General features: G+C 52.1%; 1 protein-coding gene across 5 annotated transcripts in view; it reads left to right on the forward strand.

The window, feature by feature from the left end:
* Positions 1 to 16,681, forward strand: part of PAK3 (p21 (RAC1) activated kinase 3) — a 149,644-nt gene that overhangs the window by 57,457 nt on the left and 75,506 nt on the right. For 3 of the 5 annotated variants that reach the window (XM_076347398.1, XM_076347395.1, XM_076347399.1), the window contains exon 1: positions 6,600 to 6,666. The exons of 1 other annotated variant lie outside the window; for it this stretch is intronic. The gene's annotated coding sequence lies outside the window, so the exon portion shown is untranslated. Of the gene's footprint in view, positions 1 to 5,928; positions 6,007 to 6,599; positions 6,667 to 16,681 lie in introns of those variants that run through there. One more of the 5 variants, XM_076347396.1, reaches the window with a different exon arrangement.

A 16,681-nucleotide genomic window follows, 5' to 3' on the forward strand; every position in this document is an offset into this window, starting at 1 on the left:
TGCCGGGCTGTACGGCCTCTCGTGGGGAAGAATCACTAATTACAGCTCAGGTAGTATTTCAGAGCACAGCTTTAAGCAGTATCGGCTCGTATTGTTTCCCTCTTGCAAAACCCTATTCCAGGACGGGGATCTCCTTGCAGACATTCCCGTTCCTTTGTTCCTTTCTGAGAGGCACGATTTGTGAACCCCATGCCTAGTATTAATCTGAGAGTATTTTGTTATATGTAATCAACTATCTCTCTGTCTTAGCTTTGAATTTTATATCACACACATCCCCACAGTAGGAGAGCACTACGTTTAGTTTTACTAGTTCCTGGAGGTGGATTATATCCCACTTGATTGTTTACAACAGTTGTGAAGATTCAACAACATTTTAATGAGGTGTAGCAGTGGTATATTAAGAAATGTATCTATTAAATGCAGTCTTTAGTAGTTGATTGGTGTTTAATTGGCATGTGTTAATATTCTCACTACATCTCAGTTAAATCCACAGTTGAAGCAGTAATTTTGAGTAGGAAAATTATGATTTGAGGTAAAAATATAAACTAAAAGTACAGCTGCTTTTAATATGAAGACTTTATTAATAAAGTCTATACTGACTTAAGCAAGTGTTTACAGTAGGTATTTTTAAAACAGATGAAGATGACATAAAAGAAACATTCTGTCAATTATTGCTGTAAGATTCATAGAGAGTTATATATGGAGGTAATTTCTATCTCCTCTTAGGAAAGATTCAGACTTCATCCTCTTGCAGGAAAGTTTTTTTCAGAAGTGTGTTCTTTAACATGGATGTGGGCATTCTTCTCCAGGGACCTGGTCTCGGGGATCAGTAGTTTGGCAACTGAGCTTCTCCAAGCTGTGGTGTTACCACCATCCGTGAAGGCTTCAGACTGCAGCACCCCAATCCACTGTTATTGCAGCCAGTGGTAGATATCTTGTGGGTTTATTGAGAACAGGGTGAAACCCATGTTTCACAAGGACAAGGTGAAGGACAAAAAGGTTCCTGGGGTGAGAAGACAGTGCGTGTGTAGATCCCAGGGGAAGACACTGTGTTTGGTGCCTTGCATGATCCCCCAGGCTCAGTCTGCAGTAATGACAAAGGGACATCTCCGTCCTGCCTTGTCATTCTTGCACCTGAGCTGGGAGGATCCTCAGGACAGCACAGTCATGCATGAATTGTCTTTGAATGAGCTGCATTTGCTGCCGGTCCCTGCCCTGTGCAGGGTTTGCAGTACATGTACTTCCCAGGGCCCCGTGGCATGGCGGTGGGAAGGTATTCTAAACATTCGCAGAAGTTACCTGCAGATGGGGTAAACTAAGGCACAGAGTGGTTCAATGACTTACCCTCTAAGAGGTAGCGTGTGAGGCCAGTGGCATGGTGGGAAGGCCTCTGTGTCCAGCCTCACCGTGTCACTTGTCCCAGGCTGTGTTACTGCCCTGTGCCTGAGTGAGCTCCGAGCACCTTTACCGCTCAGGGACTCGAGTCGTTCCCGGGCAGCACTCGTGTGTCCTCCTTGCTCCGTCTTTGCCTGGATCTCGGCAGATACCAGATCCCACAGCTGAGCAGTTGGGACCCCCTCACTGCTGGCAGGCAGCCTGCCTGGTTCCCATCGCTACGTGTCGGTAGGTGGTTCCTGTCTAACGAAGCTCCTTTCCACGGGAGGCTGTTGACGTGCTCCAGCATCGCCAGATGGTCCCCTTACCTCTTCTGCTCTCACGCTCCCTCGGAAACACTAATGATCCCTAAACCTCTCTGATGGAGGGGCTCCTTTTTGTGACAACCTCATTACGTGGTTATCAGGAGCTGCCACTATCCAGGTTGTCACGACAACCAGCCTGATTCAGAGCCGCTGGGAAAGGTCTGAACCTCAGGCAAATAACCAGCCCCAGCTCCCAGCAGATGCTCACCCGCAGCCAATCGGCGGGGCGCTGGGAAACCATGACATCATGGGCCAAGCAGGCCCCAAAATTTAATTGTTAGCTTCCAGCGTCCCTCCGTGTCCCTTTCCCCCTGGTGCTCCCCAGATCAGCCCCCGGTGCAGCTAAGCCGGTCCTGCTGCGGTACCGCTTCAAACCGCTCCGGAGCTGCCTTGGCTCAGCAGGGCTGGCGCGGCTGGCGGAGGGGCCCCCTGAGCCCCCCACGTAATGCAGCCTTGGTCAGGAGCGAGAGCCATGGCGGCCGAGTGCTTGTGCCTTGGCAGTCTGGCACAGGCAGAAAGCTGCAGGGTAGTATAATGCCCACAGCTGTTAGGAGCCAGAATAGGTTGCTGCTTATTGGGGTTTTGTTAATGGGGATGAGAGTTAGTTGTCAGAGTTAATTTTATCTGCAGGACAAGCTCTCTGGCAGCTACCACTAAGTATGGGAGATTAATGGGATCCTTACTCCCCCCTTCCCATGAAAACCTACTGACACCCAATTACCAGTCACTCTGTGTTGCTCAGATTGTGTCATGTTTGCCAGCAAGGTGTGATAAATGCGGCAGAACCAGTTCTGTCACGGATGGAGAATGTGTCCACCTTCCTGCCCTGCTGAAGCAGAGAGGGGTTTGTTCAGTGGTCTTGTGCCTTCACTAGGGTGTATCTGAGGCACCCCTGGAACCGTGTACCCCATGAAGGTTACATTCTACATAGTACTGATTGAGGCGTCCTGCAGATGTGCAGCTGCAGAGCTTTCCTGAATTCCTGCCCTGCTTGAGCACATTCCCCATGAAGGCAGGATCAGGCAGCTCTTTGAAGGGATTCCTCTTTTTGCCCAAGAAAGACTTTTTTTTTTTTAACTTCCTGGCCATCCCAGCTAAGTGTAGCTTTGGTTTCTGAAAATGCTGGTGCTCGGTCTCTTTCACTGAGACATTTAGCCTTGCACACCCCTCTTACACAGGGAAGGGTGCTGGTAGTTTCAGGCAGCGCAATCAGTTTGGGAGGGTCTATCTGATTAGATCTAAAAGGTGAGGTTACATGGCTTTTGGCCTCTGAAGTCCTCAGGCATCTTTCGGAGGAACAAAGGGTATGAGAAGGCTATTTGTTGCTCAGAGCTAAGATTTCTTTCTCTTTCTCTTGCTTTGCTGCGTTGGCTACCTGGCCCTATATTTCCATGGGGCTGCATCTTCAGGGAGGAGCTCTCCCTGGGCCACTCTTGGCTGGGGGTGCCCCACGGAGGGGCTGGGGAGCTTGTGCACAGCCCGGCACAGAGACGCTCCAGCACGGCGGTCCTGATACAGCCAGTCCTGCCTTTTTTACCACACGAGAAAGGAGCTGTTGGGGCTGGTGATGGACCTGGTCCAGCCAGATCCCTCCTCCTGCTTCTCAGACTCCTAAAGCATTGGGGCTCAAATTAGGGCAGCTTCTGAGGTTACTTTTGCAGGATGAGACCCTTGCTCGGAGACCTAGCTGGCTCCTGAAAAAACAGGGTTCAGACAGGCCCTGCAGGTCTGGAGGCCGGACCTCATGGGCGTGCAGACTCTAGAAACGTTTCCAACTAGCTTTGACACCCATGTGACAGTCACACAGGATTGACATCTAGCAGGGACCAGCATGCTTTCCCATGCCCTGTGGGGACAAAGCCGGCACCCTGTCCACGTCTGGGCCGGATCAGGCTCAGCAAGACAGCAGGTCTGGCCCGAGCCTAGCTCGTCCAGGTGTCAGACCCGTGGAGCGAGTCCAGCTTGCACTGCTGAGCCCTGCGCCCTGGGACTGTGTGGGTGCCCTGGCCGTGCAGTCACTCAGCTTTTTCCCTCTCTTAGCAGTGTGCTGTGAGCAATGTGCCCGTTTTCGGCACACCTGGGTGCTCACAGTGTGTGGAGGAGCCCTCCAGCTCTGACGGGGTCAGCCTGGGGTGAGGGGCAAGAAAGCTCTGCGGTTTGGGCAATTTCCCCTTTCAGGCCTTTGCCTTTGCTTCCTCTATTTGTCTCCTTTCCCAGGAAGGCATGGAGCATCAGCTTCCTATGAGGCATGGGACAGTCGGCTTCCATCCAGCAGCTGGAGAACCCAGGGAGGCTGAAATAGCACAGGTTCAAGGGCTTTGTGGTCTCTAAAGGCCAACCCCAAAAGCACAGACTTTTAAAAACTCTCTGTGATTTTCAGGAAAAAATCCACCGTGCACAGTCAATGTTTGCGAGGTTTCCTCGGCTCCGAAGAGTCGTAACTTTGGACTGAGAGTAAGGGATCTGATCTTGCCTTTTCACTGCGTGCAGTCACGGAGTCAAGTTTCTGCTCTTTCACAGAGGGAAGGAAGCTGAAACTCTTCCTTCACCTGCTCTCACCCAGCCTTCGGCAAAGTCAGACAGAAGCCAAGGCACTGGGCTTGGTGTCTCAGGGAGCCTGCAGTTTTCTTATAGTGCTTATAAGAATAGTTTTACTAATAGTTTGTGCTAAAACTATGTTTTAGTTGGACTTTTTAAAATGAATGAAAGTGATTCACCCACAGATTCAGTCCTAACATCTGTAATTGCCTGACTTAGTGCTCTGTCTGCAGCTTTTCCTTGAGCTGCCTCCCTCCTTCGGAAGCCTGTGAGCGGGGCACACACCTCATGCTGCGTGTGGTGCGCTGGGGCGTGGGGCTGGTAAATAACCTATAGTTCTGTGTCCGAAGCAATCGGGAATAATTTTTACTCTGGAGGTGGCCGGGTACCGCTTGTCCGCCACCTGCTCAGTCCTTTCCGACTCTGTGGGCTGTTTTTAAACAGCAGTTTGCAGCAGCCAGTGTGGTTTGCAGGGTATGGCCCTTCAAGCCCTGGAGGGGTAGGTGAGCCTGCGGGGACCCCTGACAGCTTCTTCAGCTGCATTCCCTTCATCGCTGCAGTCGGGGGACATTCCCCTAAATCTTTGCACAGACTTCGAAGGGGGAAAAGCTGGGCCAAAGCCTAAGCCCTCTGCAAACTACCCTGTCTTAGCTCAGCAAGGGAGAGTGTGTCCTCTGCAGGGATTACCCCGTCTGCTTGTCCCAAGCCCCCTTGGATGCACACCGTGCTGTCACTGGGGTGGACACTACTCGCGGCAGAAAGTGGAAGGCGCCTCTTCTTCTACTGTCGAGGGACAGTGGCCTTGCAGGGTTGCTGCTGACCTTAGAGGATCCCGAGAGTCATCTATCCACAGGGGTATTTCTCTGCAGGGATGGGAACAGCACTGACAACTTGCTCCACGGCTTGAGTGTCATTACTGCAGAGCCAGCCGGCTAAGTGATAGATTTGACTCATACTGGGGAAGAAAACATTGGTGAGCCCTCAGCGTACAGCAGGAAGGGATGGCAGTGATTCAGTAGGGGCTGCTTGTCACGTCAGTGTTGACTGGGTGACTCAGTGTGCTTTTGCTTCTGGAGAACCTGTCCTTTGAACGAGCTGTAAGGCGACAGTGTGACCACTTGTGGTCAGAGATGATCACATGCTGTGTGGTGGGGCTGGGAGGGTTTGTTATCTCCTCTTGGGTAAATTACATGTGACCTGCCTTACCTTTGGCAATCGCAGCCAGCAGAAGGTAGTCTTCATTTCTTGCCCGTGGCCGCTGCATAATGCATTATTAAACACTACCTTGTGCCTTTCCCTCTGGAAAAAAACGAAAAGAAGGTCAAAGATGTGCCCATCTTGGGCACAGCACGGCCCTTTCCGTAGCCGGTGGCGCAGGGGCAGGAGAGCGGCTGGCGGAGCCGCCTGCCAGCCCTGGGACCGGGCACAGCCGAGGCGAGGGGGCGAGCTCCGAGCAAGGCTCGTGCTCCCAGCCCCGGCACTGCCGCGGTGCCCGCGGCCCCGGCGGCTCTGCTGGGGAGGTTGTAAGATCGGTCGTGTTTGTCTGTGGATTTCCCCCCCCCCCCCCCCCCTGGAAATACTGTAAACGTGAGGTCATCCTCATCAAAACAGGGTCTGTTTCTACTTTTCAGACCTTTCATGGAGGAGTTGAACTCGTGGGTTCGGGAGAAGCAGCAGCGGGACCACGCTCTGCCTGGGGAAGCGTCATTCTGAATGAAAGACGGAGAAGGGGGAAACACACGCCGTGAAGAAGGAGATTTTTCTTCTGGTGCGTTTGGGGGACCTTTGCGGGGAAGTGCCCTCTTTGTCGCAGGAGTGGCCAGAGCTGGTTGCTCAAGCCTTGCGCCTGGTGGGTTTCTGCCGCGTTTGGCCGCTGACAGGAAAAAAGCCCACGGGCTGTCACATGGCAAACGTCATTTGGGGGGAACCCGAAATTTCACGGCGCGTTTCCTATTCCCTGCAGACGAGGACCAAGGAGCATTACGATGCCTTTCAGGACACCTTTCGGTACCAGCCGGGTGCCGGTCCTCGCCTCCCAGGTGCCCGCACACCTCTGCCGCGGCCGAGCCACGCCGGAGAGGGACCCGGGGGGGGGGGGGGGGGGCGTCGCGGGCGGGGACCCCCCCGCGCCGCGCTTTCCCCACGCAGCTGCCTTGAAACACAAGATTTGCCCCCGCGCGCCCGCCCGCCCCGCGCGCCGAGGGGGCCGCCGCAGCCGCGCGGGCGCAGCCAATGGGCGCGGCGGGCGGCGGGTGACGACACGGGCTGGGGCGCGGCGGCGCGGCCCGGCGGCGCGCGCGGCGATTGGCGCGCGGCGGCGGCGGCGCGGGGGGACGGGCGCGCGGCAGATGGGCTGCGCCCGGGGGGGGGCCTCGGCGGCGGCGCGAGGCCGCGGCGGGCCGGTGCAGCATGACAGCGGGAGCGCCAGGTAACGCCGGCGTCTGCGCCGCCGCGCGGGGTGTCAGGGCGGGCTGGGAGCGGCCTGCGGAGCTTCGCCCGGGGCCGCCTGCGGAACGCGGTGCCCGTGGCCGTGTGTGCGGCGCCCCGTCTCCTCCCGGCGCCGCGGCGGGGGGCGAGCCCGCCGGGCCGGGCCGGGCCGGGCCGGGGGTGCCGCGCGGGGTTGTGCGGCCGCGGGGCGGGCCGGGCTGCCCCGGTCCCGGGGTTGTCTGCGTCTCTGGGGTTCCTCTCCCGTCAGTGACACCTGTGTTACCGGGCAGCCTCCGTGGCGTCTGTAAATGGAGACGGGTGTCCAGCGGGAGGGACCTGCCGGCGTGGCCGCGAGCCGCAGAGCCGCTGTCGGGTCTGAAGTTATGTCAGCGCCGACACCGGCCATAAAGGCTGTCACGCTGCGTGTGTTCCCCGGCTTCCAACAATGCAGTCTTCTGGGCTGTGCTTCTGCAGAGGAGTGAGAAATTCTGGGCTATAAATAACTCTGCCTTTTTCTTTTTCTTTTTTTTTTTTTTTTAAATACTCTTTATTGGCAACGTGCATCTGACTGACCCCTTTAAAAACGCCGGCTAAGTTTTTCCTGAAATCCCTTCAGGGAAGGGTGGTCTCTCCCCTGCACATGCACGGCGGTGCCTGATGCCACACTGAAGCCGGTCCCTGTGCTGGGTTGTCCCTTTGTCCCAGACTTGTACACCAGCCAGCCGAGGAAGTGCTCCAGCGTGATGTCTGGCTGCTTCAGGCTTCCCTCCTCCGGTGGGGATGCACTCGGCACGAGTGCCCCCTTTTTGGTCATTCAGACAGTTTTCAGATCCAGTTTTCACCGGTGCCGGAAATGAACCCTGTTTTAAATACAGTGATGCATTTAATGTAGAAGGTTGAGGGAATTTGCACCGGAAAAAACCCTGGATTCGAAGTGAGCAGCATCTGAAAGAGGTTGCGGGCCTGAGCTGGAAAGAGCAGGGCTACTTCTGGACTTGCAACCCCAAAGGGTGTCAAGGGCTTGGATTTTGTCTCTCCTCGCGTGGCTCCATTTGCTGGGGTGGGCACAACGCGCGTTAGGAGTGAAGAACCTGGTTATCTGTGTGGAGAGTTTGGCTGTTGCCCCTAAAGGCTTCATTCCCCTCATCTCCCTGGTGCCCCACCTGCCCGAGTTTGACGCCATGCAAAGATTGCGGGAGAGGGGAGTCCGCTTTTTGTTTTCCTTCTGGGCACAGTCGGTGGTGACGTTCAGCGCAGGGAAACAGGAGGCCGGAGATCAAAGTGGGCTTTGCTGAGCGACTTTCAGGCTGACATGAATCACCCCAGAGCGAGGAGGAGGACGGGCTGTCGGGAGGGCCGGGGGAGGCTGCAGGGCCCGAGCCAGGCTGCTACCTGCCTGCCTGAGGGGGAGAGGGAAGGAAATGCTGCGGCTGGCCAGAGGGGATGATGAGATGAGATCTTCTCCCCTGGCTCCTCCTCTTGTGTGAATCCACCTTCTCCGTGGCTGTCAGGCAGGGAGGAGGGGGCCCGGGCACAGCTACAAGGGGGCAGGAGCAGCCCGGGAAGAGGCCGCTGTGCCGAGGGCTCGGGGGGGGGGAGCGGGGCTGGCCGGGACCCTGGAGGGGAAGCGGCTGCCGCGGGTGGAGGGCAGGAAGGGGGAGCGCAGTGGGAGAATGGGGGTGAGAACGTAGCCCCGGCCAGGGCAACTGCCTGGGGCCAGGGCAGCTCGCAGCAGGAGGGCGTGCTGGAGGGGACCACGGTGTCCCCCGAGCGGGAGTCGGTGCGGGGCCAGATGGCACGGAGCAGGCCATCTGCGCAGAATTGGCGCTGGGGATTTTCAAGCACCTTTGCCCCATCTCTCGCGGAAGTGGGGCACATGGCCGCAGAGGAGCCTCATACTTCCAGGAAAGGTGTTCAGTCACAGGTTACCCAACGGCGTGAGCAGAAAACAAAGTAAACCAGGAATCGGGGATAATTGGTTTTAGGCCTGGGACATGGTGGGTTGTTCAAGGCTGGGGAGCGAAGGTTGCCATGACAGGTGATATGCGTGGAGGGGAAGGATTGCCCTGAGCCTGGGTTTTCTGCAGTGAGCACAGGGCTGGTGAGGGACAGCAATGCTTGTGGCTGCATTGGTTGGAGCCGCCTTCCTTGAGCGTGGGACTGGGCAGAGGAGCTGGTGGCGGCAGGGGACTGGGTTTGGGGGGTGGCTGGCTTCATGGGTGGGGGGCTGCAGGCAGCTGCCTCTGGGCTGCAGAGGAGCTTGTGCTCTGAACCGAGACCTGCATGGATGGCATTTCTTTGTTGAGTGACTCTGGATAACTAAAAGTAAGTCTCAGTAGCTCCTGCGAGCCCTGAGCTCCTGTTACAGGATTAAGTTTCCAGCCTCGTAGGCCACCGCTTGCAGCAGCAACAGTTCAGAAGGCAGCTGTGGCAGCAGTGCCACAGGAGGCAATACCCAGGGTGAGCTGCTTTGGTTGTCACAGGCCCTGTGCCCCGGCCTTGTTCACCTCAGGGCTTTAGCATGAGCATGCCAGCTTCTTGTAGGGAATGTCTGATGGGGGCTTTGTGCCCTCTAAACTATCAAGCCCAATGAGACTGTGTAGGGGGGTCCTGCAGAAGTTGGCGAGCATTTTGCTGTTGACTACAGTGAAGAGGACTTTACCTCTCTAAGTAGACCGTTCACTGGGCAATTTCTCTGTAAGGATCTGACCAAAACTCAGTATTTAAAAGCATGTGGAAGTTGAAGTCCAAATTATCCTGCGTGTTCTGAGCCAGCTCACAAGGTCTGGAAGAACAAAACTTGGCACAAGAGGTCGTCTTCCTCCACCCCCCATATTTCTTTGCAACTTTTGTGCATAAGGTTACCGGGATAGGTGAGACAAATTCAGCTCTGTAACCTAGCGTTTGCCATAACAAACCCAGCTCCTGTGTTAGCCATCTCCTGGCCTGGCAGCATTTGTTCCTAGAGGAGATCTGGTTTGTGGTGATAGTCCCATTTCAGTTCCTGTTCCCTCTGCCTGGAAGCTTTCTCCTCTTTTTCTTTTAATACTTTAATTGTGACCGTGGATCCAAGTGTTCCTGGAGCTGCCAGTGTTCTGGGATCAAAAACAGCCTGGAAGCTGGAGGTCTTTCGGATCTGCCTTCAACTCCTCCTTCATTTTAGCCATGTCTGCACAGAACTGGTCACAGGGGAGATGTTGCCAGATTTGGCTTCCGCTTCTGCTCTGGCTGGACTCCCTGTGACTTTGGGACATTAACACTGCTGTCAGTTTGTGCCTAGCCGGTTTGAGTACTGATTTCTGTTCCTTGCTGTGCTACACAGTGGGCAGGCGGGAGCCCATTGTGATCTTCCTCTTTCATTACCTGCCTTAGACCCTGCAAAAGGTGCTTGAAGCTTTTCTCCCAGGAACTGAATGGGCAGGGGGAACAGAGAGAGTGGGTGGGGAGGGCAGCAATAGGAAGGGGAGAGACAAACATGAATTAACTTTCACCTGCAGAAATAAACCTTTCTATTCACCAATACTATTTTGTGTTTAGCTAGCATTTTCCCCCTGCAGCTCTGTTTTGCTTTTTACCTTTCGGACACAAATAGTTGAGCTTATGTATCTTCTGTTTCTTCTATGTTTACTTTGATTTGCCTGATACTTGAAGAATGGCACTAGGCTGAGTGGTAACTGGTAGGTCTCATTGGGCCTGGGTCAGCACAGGTAGAGATGCTGATGTGAATGTCTTGTCTCAGACCTGCTGTCTGTGTGTCTCCCGCTCCTAGCAGTAATTCTATAATGGAAAAATATGACAAAAGTGTGTGTGGTTTGCTAGTGGCTTGTCTCAGTGCTTTGAGTTTTGGAGATCTTTTCCAGGTGAACGTCGGCAGCTGTGGCTTGTGTGCAGCTGACAGCAAATGTAGGGTGTGCTCTGTTGGGGATAGCAGAGGGACTTACCATTTTGCATGTTTAATTGGATAGGTGCAACTTAGCTCTGGCAGTGCCCTGTTTATGAGTTGGCCTGCTGAGTTTCCTGAGGCAGGGCATTGGGCTGCAAGGTGGCCCTCACCTCCTCAACCAAGCGGTGTGGGACATGGCAGGTGGGTACCCTTTGCTCTGGGCAAGCATGGCATCCACCCAGTCAGTCCCACTGACTGTCATCCAAGAAGCCTGTGATCTTGTTGATGCGGTCTCATGTCCCCAGCTACTGGAGCTCTTGACCCCAGGAAGCCCTGGGTTGGGGACAGGCGGGCCTACAAGTGCTCCAGGTCTTCTGGCTCCTGGGTTGGGAGGATCTTCTTGTCAGCATATGCCACCAGCCGTACTTGCCAAGTCTGGCTTTCAGAGCACTGGGCTAGGTGCACCTCTGGGTACTCTGATGTTGTGTCTCATATCTTCCCTTCTAGAGGCAGATTTAGAAATCATGTCCCTCTTAAAACAGGGGCATGTCCTGCTCAGTTGAGAAAGCTCTGCCGTGAATGTTGTTTAGCATGAGCAGATGTTATCTGTTGGTTTGTCTTGCTCTAATGACTTATCATCATGACTGTGTGCATTACGTATTCGAGGCTAAAATAGTGTTGTTATATATTCAATGGGCTCATTTCCCAACATTAGTTTTTATTGTCAGTTGCTTGTCTAGTAGCGTATTGACAGATGCAACTGACTCTTGACTGATCCAGAGCAAAGCACTTCTCTGCCCCAGAGTCTTTGCTGTCAGTTACACAGTTTGAATAGTTTGCACTGCTTCCATGTGACAATGCTGGTTTTGGGGCTCTCTGTGTAGTACAGGTGCAGGACACTCCAACACAGCACTGTATAAGGCTTGCAAAGATGGGAAGCGGCAAAGTTAAGGTTGGATGCACCTCCTTTACTCTGTCTACTCTGGTCGTGTGTGCTTTTTTTTATTGCCATCAGAAGCAAATTAAGGCAATTTGGATCCTAAAACATGCGTTCAAGAAATCTTTGGGAAAGTTTTACACGTTTCTTCATAATCCTAAGGGCGAAAGTGTGCTTTGTCAGAGAAACAGAAACAAAGATTCTGATATGACCCCTTGACTTCGGAAAGTGATACCTTGCACATGGGCTAGTGATAGCTGTGCTTTGATACAGCTTTCTGCACGTGCGTGTGCTTGGCTTTCCCACAAGAAAACGTACTGCAATGTCATTTTTGTCCAGCCTTTGATCCCCTATAAGCCTGAAACAAACTGCCATTTCAACATTGCAGTACAGCACAGACCCTGGAGCCAGACCATTCTTACTTTCTTTCTAACCCTCGAGTGTTGAAAATGCTCTGGCACCTTAGCAGGCTCACCATTGCTTTGCGGGGTGTATGCACAGTTGGCTGCATGTGACTAGGGGAGTACTAAAACATTTTCTTGTCGTGTCACCTGAGTGTGCTCGTTTCTCCAGACAGTGCTGTTGAAGGGGCGGCAGCTGTGTGGCCCCCCAGTCCCCATCCCTTTGCTGGCATAAATAAATTGCTGTTTGCTTTATTTGGGAAGGGCACTGGAAAGTACTTCTGTGTGTCTCTCAAGGGGAGTGAAAGGCCTAATATTTTCCATTTTCTGTCTCCTCCTTCTCTATTCCCTATTGTGAAGGAGAAAATCCTCCAGATCAGAAATTTTCCACTCAATTCCCTGCAGAGAATTTTGGTTCAACCTGCAGTGCCCAGATGCCAGCTCATATTTATCAGGTGCACCCAGCCACTCCCCAGATGAAACATGGGTTGCTGGTGCACGGTAAACCTGAGAGGGAAGAATGGAAGTCACACAATTAAAATCCTGGGCATTTGCTAAAACTGTTTTTAATGTCTCCTGCCCTCACAGGCAGAAGATTGTGGACTTGGATTTGGGATGCTCTTGAAGTGTCACCAGAAAAGCTGTCAAATGTGTGCATGCAGAAACGGAGACTTGGAAAATGCCTCTAATTGTGATTCCACTCTGCACAACACAGATTGTCATGCTTTGAGCTCAGGTTTGTTTGTATCACGGACAGACATTGATACCACAGCTCCTATCGGGGCATGAATATTTCAACAACTGAAACGATGCTTGCCTGCTCCAGAAAAGAGCTGCTTACATCCTCGTTTGATCTTTTTAGCGAGCCTAGCCAGCTCAGGTTGGCATCCTGGTTATTTATTTCCTACAGATATGGTCTCTGTTAGCTGTGCTGTGCTATGTCTCTCCTCTCTTCATTTCAGAGGCTCTGGGAACTCAAGTTGGGAAGAGGTGAGATTTCTAGCAAGAAAAAAGACTAAAGCGGCCAGAATTTGCTCCCTGTTTTGTTTCTTTTTGAGGAGGCACCTTGCACTTTGTAGGATGCGTGGACCAGAAAGAGGTGGGGTAATACTTGGAAGTATCTAGAGTGGCAGTCTGTGGGGACAGTCATCGTCTTTCATTTCTGCCCCACATCCTGCACCACACCCTCTCTCCATGCTCTTGTTCTCTCTCCACTTCTTCTTGCACGAGGGGAATGCAGAATCCTCCTCTCTAGTGGCATTAATGAATAATATTAAGCACTTCAGAAGGAATAAGCTGAAAGTGGAGCCTTATTCTTTTCTGCAGTATATTGACAGTTCACACACAGGGATTGTGTCCTGGGCCCTTCTTTCTGAAAGCTAGAGTGATATTGAAATGCTGGAACTCCTGGTACCATTGTGTGTTTCTGAAGTAAAATGTCTCTAAAGCATCTAATTAGGGGGCACTTCCTACAGCCACAATCCATAACGCAGACAGTGAGAGCTTTTGAGCAACTTGCTCTTCAGGGCATGCCCTGTCTTCTCCTATGATCTGTAGAGCACTCTGGACGCTCAGGATGAATGCCAGGTTTCTTCATGTAATAAGGTGTGTTGGTTTTGGCTGGGGTAGAGTTAATTTTCTTCACAGTAGCGAGTATGGGGCTGTGTTTTGGATTTGTGCTGGAAACAGCGCTGATAACACAGGGGTGTTTTCGTTGTTGCTGAGCAGTGCTGACACAGAGTCAAGGCCTTTTCTGCCCCTCACCCCACCCCACCAGCGAGCAGGCTGGGGGGGGCACAAGAAGCTGGGAGGGGACACGGCCGGGACAGCTGACCCCAACTGACCCAAGGGATATTCCACACCACGTGGCGTCATGCTCAGCACATAAAGCTGGGGGAAGAAGGAGGAAGGGGGGGACATTAGGAGTGATGGCGTTTGTCTTCCCAAGTCACCGTTAGGCGTGATGGAGCCCTGCTTTCCTGGGGATGGCTGAACACCTGCCTGCCCATGGGAAGGAGTGAATGAATGCCTTGTTTTGCTTTGCTTGCGTGCGCGGCTTTTGCTTTCCCTATTGAACTGTCTTTATCTCAACCCATGAGTTTTCTCACTTTTACCCTTCTGATTCTCTCCCCCATCCCACCTGGGGAGAGTGAGCGAGTGGCTGTGTGGGGCTGAGTTGCCAGCTGGGGTTAAACCACAACATAAGGAAAAACAATACGAATCTGGGTATGAGGTGGTTTTCCAGTTCTAAGTCCTTGGTGTGGTAAGATCTCTCTCCTCTTACTTAGTGAGCAACAGCATGTGGATGAAGTTTCCAGGCCCACAGATGATGCAAGAAGTCAGTTACCTGATTCTTGAGTATTTTTTTTTGAGCTGTATTTCATGGTGTTTGCATTGCTGATCCCAGCAGAATGGCGGAGCTTGGCCTCGTGGGTACAGCTGTGAACGTGTGTGATCCTCTGTTTGAGGAATACATCTATTGGAGTGGTTATCCTGAGTATAATTGCTTGTGTACAAGAACAGAAATGAGATGTTGGGAGTTACAGCTGTGTATGTATCCCAGGAAGCAGTCTGGTAAACATAATCCCAAAGTCAACCCACAGCAGGACTTACTAGGCAAGGAGAGGAAAAAGTTGTGCTCTTACATATTCCAAACAGCCTCTAAAGCATAAGTTCTCATTAGACTGATGACTTGTTGGTGGGGTCATTAGGCAAAAGATGCTTTGCACTGGTCTGTCCTGCAGTGTTAGTGAGACGCTACGTTGAGATCCATGGAGCTGGCCGTGTCTGACCGCTGGTCCCTCTTGCCACAGAAAGGGCGGCTCAGGCTGGCCCAGGCTCCCTCGCAGTGTGCTCACTTGAATTTTGAACGTTGGTGCCAGAAGGCAGTGAGCAGTAGGTGCATGCTTCAAGCATTTTTCTGCACTCTGAGGATCTCAAAGTATATTTTCTGTGAAAACTGTTTTAAAGGTTTACAATAAATGGCTGAAAGTCAGGCCTGGAGAAAAAGCAGAGATGTGTAAAGGCAGGGTCTGACTGCTCCAGGGAGGCTGGGTGCCAGGCTGACTCGTGTCAGACACACTGGAAACACAAGGATGAAGTCAAATGTCCAAGGTCATCAGTAGGGTGCTGGCAGAGCAATGAAAGATACCAGTTAGAAGCAAACATGATTGAATTTTTGTGTCCTGAGCTCACTGTGGGGAACAGTGGTGTTGGTGTGGCCAGGGACCTTGCAAACCTAGGCCAGTAGGTGCCTAAATGATAGAATTTGGGTCCATGGTGACTAATGAGGACAATTTACGGTGGAACATTACTTCATGTGTCCTTTTTCAAAGCAGACCTGTGGTGCTCCCATCCAGCAGTGCTAGGGAGAGAAGAGCCCCAGCACCCCAAGGCTGCAAGGCTCATTCAAAACACGTACACTGAAGGAGGGACATGTTGGATGAAGAATTGCTACTTGTGATGTATTAGGTGTTAAACGTATCCAATACAGGGAGCTTGTGAAAGGACTTGGAGTCAGGATGTGCTTGTGCATGGCATAAATGTTCTGTTTTGTGCCTGTTTTGAGCAAAAAGACAAGGCCCTCCCAAGTCCCTGCTCCGCCACCCTTGCAGGCTGGTTGCTGAGCTGAGTGTTGTAAGGTAGCCATTACACATTACACAGGTGGCCATGTAACGCAGCGGGATTTATAATGGAAGATGTAGGGACTCTCTGGAGACTGGGGATTTAAAGGGTTTTTAGACACTTTGCATTGCATTTCACTTGTACGTGTTTGGGAGGGCTGTCCTTGTATGCGTATATATCATATGCAAACGTATTTTAAGTTGCTGTGTGTTTTGTCTGAATTTAGAAAAGGAGTGTTTTGGAGAAAGAATCCTCCAGGAAATGTTTTTTCAAGCACGGGCCCCTTGACTGTGATTTGGGGGGGAGGAAGGAGTGGGAATGAGGGGGAGGTTCACTGAGGTTTTCTTCTTTTCTTGTAGCGTTTTGGGAAAACTCCAGCCAAGGCCCACATACAGTCAAATGAATCAGCCTCCCTTTTTGCCATAAGTAATTGGCAGCTCTAGCTGCAATGCAGTTTTGATGTATGGCTAATACACTTTTTCTTGGTTAATTGAGAAGAAACACTGCAGTAGACGCCTGATGTTGAGTTGGCCTTTGTATGGAGTCTTTGAGCTAGTAGGGAGAAATTGTAAGCTGCTTCTTGAGAGGTTGGAATTTGCTGCAAATTATATTCCATACTCTAGTCTGAAGGCTGTCATTGCTGTTCATCTGCTATAGAAAATGCATTTCTTGTTGCATACAAGTGTAGAGGGCACTGTAAGCTGGCGCATGGCACTGTTGCTCGGTGCAGGGTTTCCTTGGAAGAGTCTCATTTTATAACAACTTCAACAGAATATTCATGTTCTTAGATGAGTGACTGTTCCCGTGCTGACAAATAAAGCATTTTGGCCTTCTCATATTCCTGTAACAAAATGAAGTTCACTTGTTTCCTGAAGCATCTGCTGCCAATTCAGACTCAGAGCTTTCTGTGTCTGCTGTAGGATTTCCACTGAGCTCGGAAAACTTACCAGACAAGCTCAGCATTCACCACTGGAACTATCTGGAGTAACTGGAGGGCTTTCTTGTCCTGGAAACAGGACATGTAGCCGTTGCCCTTGGCAGGCTGAGACTTGCCAAATGCCTTTAATTTCCTGTTGGAAGCCTAGTTTTACATGGAAGGACTACGTTACTTTCACAACTGTAGTATCTGTTGGTAAATATTGGCTTTAATAACATACGCTTCACTTTAGCA

Source organism: Aptenodytes patagonicus, chromosome 9, assembly GCF_965638725.1.
Source record: "Aptenodytes patagonicus chromosome 9, bAptPat1.pri.cur, whole genome shotgun sequence".
Lineage (NCBI taxonomy): Eukaryota > Metazoa > Chordata > Aves > Sphenisciformes > Spheniscidae > Aptenodytes > Aptenodytes patagonicus.